Source organism: Molothrus aeneus, chromosome 1, assembly GCF_037042795.1.
Source record: "Molothrus aeneus isolate 106 chromosome 1, BPBGC_Maene_1.0, whole genome shotgun sequence".
In the NCBI taxonomy this organism is placed as follows: Eukaryota; Metazoa; Chordata; class Aves; order Passeriformes; family Icteridae; genus Molothrus; species Molothrus aeneus.
Genome location: NC_089646.1, coordinates 40,109,971 through 40,115,053, shown reverse-complemented (window position 1 = coordinate 40,115,053; position 5,083 = coordinate 40,109,971). Strand labels below are relative to the sequence as shown.

At 38.7% G+C, this 5,083-nt stretch overlaps 1 pseudogene; it reads right to left on the bottom strand.

The window, feature by feature from the left end:
- Positions 1–2,946: 2,946 nt before the first annotated feature.
- LOC136556196 (large ribosomal subunit protein uL15 pseudogene) lies at positions 2,947–3,383 on the bottom strand (annotated as a pseudogene).
- Positions 3,384–5,083: the final 1,700 nt, after the last annotated feature.

The window sequence follows — 5,083 nt, the reverse complement described above, 5'->3', positions numbered from 1 at the left end:
GCAGTTCCTAGAGGACAAGTATGTTCAAATTTTTCCTATTTAAATATTTCTTTACATGTTGCATTTGGGAGTAGGTGAGACAATTCTAAGAAAGCTGCTCTTGTTGTTCCTCTTGTATCTCATATTTATTTTTAAAAAGTCTCTATCAGTTTGAGGTGGAACAGTCCTTTGGAATTATGGAATGATGAAAGCTGTGTTTGGATGAAAGCTGTGTTTGATTGCCAAAAGCCACCACGTAAAGATGTTCTTCCTTCCCAGGAAAAACCCAGCTGAACTTTTAAAGTTGTATAAATGCATATATAATTAAGATATCTGATTGCAGAAATTTATTTGATATCATAACACATCCCCAGGGTTGTTTGCTGTGTTGTTCATATTTTGTATGCTGCAGTAAAAGGAAGTATTGGATTCTGTGTAGGTGGTTTCTCTACAAATTTGATAGTATTGGAAAGAAATACTTGTTTTGGAGGCTTGGTTTCTAAATAATGAGAAACATAATGCAATTTTCTTTACTTTCTCTTTTTTCTCCTTATCTCATATGTTTAGAAAGTCAATTTGGTTGCCAGATACAATTGCCATTGACTAGAATAACTCTTGCATTCTTTTCAGCATTTAAAAATTCCCTGCTAGCTGTGAAATCCTGAATTAAAAATGTTAAGATAAAGTTCTTGTAGCCACTGGGTGTAGCATATTAGATTCATATTGCTGGAAGATCTTTTGCTTAGATCTCCAGTCTGGATGATATATTTTATGTATTTGTCTTAATGTTTGGTTCACTGTGCATTTGGCTTGACATTTTATTTTTATCTGTTAATGGTATCAATTATGTTTGTAAGGACTTCTTAAAGCTGTTTCAAGTTCAGGCAGAGAGTTCAGGAGGAGACTTTGTGTCTAGGGCAATGACTTTGATTTATTGATGTCAGCTTTAGAGTTCTAGGGCTGGTCAGAACTGCTATGGTTGCATCACAGGAAGTGTGGCTGGTGTAGGTTTACTCTGCATGTTCAAATTTGCCTTACAATAAAATCATGGCAGCAGAATTTTTATGGGTAGACTTTATGCAAGGCTAGATAATTGTCTGTTTTCTAGAAGTCAATGTGAAAGCCAAAAGCCTGTCTAAGTTCTTTGTTGTACATGCTCCAATTTTGCTTAAAATTGTCTCAAATAAATTGTCTTTCCTTGAACATGTATTTGTGCTACTGGATGGTAGTGTACAGATTAAGGTGCATGTAAGTGTGGTCTATAGCTTTATTAGAAAGATGGGTAACTTCCGTTGTTCATTTTAAAATAATGAAAAATGCCTTTTCAGAGAGCACCCTTTTTAATAGTTCTTGGCTGGTTAGACCTCCCATACAAACCATGCTACTGCTCTCTGAAGTAGAGAATTCTAAGTGTTAAGCAAATGAAGAGCATCTGATCTGCCTGCCAGGTGCTGGATGCTGTCAACTTTTCTTACTAAGTAGCCCCTCAAGTCATAAATTTACAATAGGAGTCCGACAGCAGTTTTTTTGTCTCTTTGCAAGAGAATTGCGTGTCTTTCTTAAAAGTACTGTGTTGTCTTTTACATGTTTATTCACAAAACAAAAACTAATAAAATAATAAAACCTGTGTCAGTAGTTGTAGTTCTTGAGACAAAAAATGGCTACAAAAGAGGTAGGCTTTTTTTTTTTTTGGCTAATTTTAGATCTCTAACTCAGTTTCCCTTTGCATTTTGTCAGCTGAACTTTCCTGTAAAATAAGCACCATGTACAGTGGCATGTATGAGTCAGCTGTGCCAGAATCAACACCTTACTTTTAAACTGACTTCTCACAAAACCTGCTAGTAGGACATAGTGAAAGCATTACCCTTAATACATCAGAAAATCAACTGCTTGCTTTTTTAAAACAGAAAGAGCTTGTTGGTATAGTTTTACAAGATATTAAATAAGAAATAGAAGTGGATCTCCTTTTAAATGGCCTGTCAGTGGCCCTTCTGAAGGATCTTGGGCTGACTCCTAGAAATTTCAAGTTCTGAGAGTTTTTATCTCAGGCTTTATTATTTCTTTCTTTCAGACTTTTCAGACTTTTAAGATTGTTGTGCTTTAGAAATGCAAGAAGAAAATGGAAGAAATTTTGGCAAGAAAGTATGTGTCTTAAAATACAGCTTCATGGTAAGGGTGAGCTGGAACTAACTAGTTCCTGATTTCTGAAAGGGAAAAATGTCATTTCCACTACATCCTTTTTCCTTTCCCATAAGCTGATTCAACTTCTGAAGCCATTGAAAAACTCAAACAAAACCTTAAAAACCACTCTACAAGCTCAAAAAAAAGACTTGTCAGTTTTAGTTTCCTGAAGTGAGTGTTAAATGAGTTACATGTTCATTCTGTAATCAGAATCATTGAATCAAAAAATGGCCTGGGTTGGAAGGCACAGTCTTCTAGTTCCAGCACCCCTAGTGTGGAAAGAGACACCTTCAACTAGATCATGTTCTCAGAGCTCCATCCTACCTGGCCTTAAACACTTTCAGGGGTGGGCAGCCACAACTTCTCTGGGCAACTTGTTCCAGTGCCTCACCACCTGACAGGAAGAATTTCTTCCTGATATTTAATGTGTGTCTACTGTCTTTCCATTTGAAGTGCAAGAGAGTTCTGACTTTCTCTCAGCCTTTCCTCCAGGGAAAAGTGCTCCATCCTTCTAATTATCTTGGTAGGTCTCTTCTGGACTCTGTCCAGCAAGTCCATGTCCTTCCTGTGCTGGGAACCAACCAGGTGGGTTCTCAGTGGAGTGGAGTCATGGACCCACCTCCCTAAAAGTACTGTCTGCTTTGGTCGGGAATCGAACCCTGGCCTCCTGCATGGCAGGCAAGAATTCTACCACTGAGCCACCAATGCTGGTGATTATTTTTTTTTTTCCCTGACTCATTTTACACATTGTCTTTATTTAAAAAAAATTAAATAAAACAAAAACTTCTATTCCACAAACACACAGGCACCACCAACTTCTTTGATTTTTCCCCTCTACGCTTCCTCTGAAAAATTTGCTTTCGCAATTGGGAGCTGCTTGTGCAGCTTCCCCTTGCCCAGCACTTTGTAGTAGCCTGAGTGCATAATATCAGTGACTGCAGCCAGTCTGGCCTCATTTTTCATGTAATTGAACATTTTCTATTCACTTACAGGTGTCCACAGTTTCCAAGTTGGCAGTAGCACGGAATTTTTGGTTTCTTGTCAAATGACAGTGTGTCATGCCTACTTTTCTGAAGTAACCAGAGTGATGCTTGCCAAAGTTCATCCTGTGATGTTGAATACCACCAGCATTACCATGTCCTCTGGGATGTTTCCTATATGTGCAGGTGGCTGTGGCTGATGTGCCCTCTTAGCTTCCAGGTGTCCCTTAGTCTGGAAGGCATCCTGTCAGTGTGTGCAAGGGCAGGGAAAGAGCTTGGTGCTTGTGAGAGTGAGGAAGAGCAAAGGGGGCAGAAGTGGGAAAGCATCAGATCCAATGTAAGGCAAAGATGTTGCATTGTCAAAATATTATGAGAAGAGTGGAAGGTGATGTGACTGCTGCCTTGCCATTCTCCAAGCTGAGATGTGAAACTACAGCAGTGGAAATGTGTGGCTCCATTACAGTTTGAGTCAGACTCTGCTGGAACATGGTCCTGCTCTACCTCCTCTGGGCTCAGCAGTCTCCCCGGCCTACGCCTCACCACTACCGAGTGACATCTGAATTGAAGTGGCAAAATACTATCAGTGCAATTTTACTGCTGGCTCAGTTCCCTGATCTGGTATGTTGCAGGTTCTCATTATGGCCAGCACTAGCACAAAATAGGAATTGCAGCATTCTGGTACTGTCTGCCTTACTAATAAAATATGTGGGGATTGCTAAAACTTGGGGTTTTTTTGGTAGCTGTGAATTTGTTGGAGCAGAGGCTTGGTAGTACACTAGTGGCTGGTTGATATTCAGCATATGTGTAACAGTGGTAGTAATCTGACTGGCATTCATGCTACAAGGATTTCAAATACCGTAAAGTTCCTCAGCATAACTTTGGAGATGTGACTTGTGGACTTTTTATTTCATTGGTTTTTGTTTTATGTTTGGGGTTTTTGGTGGTTTTCATTTGTTTTTTAAAAATTATTTAATTAAAATAATCTGCAGATGACAACACCTGAATCCTGTATGTTACAGCACTTAGCTAAAAATTTATGATGAAATGCTGCTGTAGTTCAGACTGCATGAGCAGACTGTATTTCCATCCTACCTGCCTTCTTATTAAAAAGAAATGTTGTGGGCCAGCTGATTCCTCCTCCTATATTAGTTACCTATAGATACTGGAAACATTGCATTACCCTCCCACTATAACTTACTGAGTTTTGATTTGTAGGTAGTAATTTTTGTTCACTGTAAGAGTAAACATGTGTTGTTTGTTAGTTATTATACAGACACTTGATTTGAGTGGGATGCAGTCATATAAATAGAGAATTTGAGACACTGGGAAAGCTGAAGAATTAAGCCTTGAATTCATGTGAATTGGTGAGATTCAGTCTTTTGCTTTTCTGTGGAATGACTTTATAACTGAGTAATCATTCAAAAATGACATCATCATGGAAAGACATCTTTTATTTATTAGCTGCTGATGGTTGATGGTCTTTTCAAGGAGATATTCTGTTTGGGTGTAGTTTGGTTAGGTTGTATTTGAGCAATTTGTCCTAACTCAGTAATTGGATGGGTTGACTTTTTTTAAATTTATTTTTTGTTTTTTCTTTTGCTGTTTACCTCCTGAGGATTTACTGTCAGGGAAAGCAGATCTTCTTGTGCAAGCACTTTAAATAATGTCAATAAAAACAAGATAAAATTATCTGTCTCTTATTATGGTGCTTCATATCTGGACTCATCAGCTGTTCACAATGATGCCATCTATTCTAGGGAATTAATCTAAAGGATAAGTGGACATTGACCTCTTGGAGTGAACCCAGAGGAGGGCCACCAAGTTGATCAGAGGGACGGAGCACATGTATGAGGAAAGGCTGAGAGACTTTGGATTGTTCAGCCTTGGACTGATTTAGCTGTGGCCTTCCAGTACCAGAAAGGAGCCTACAGGAAAGATGGGAC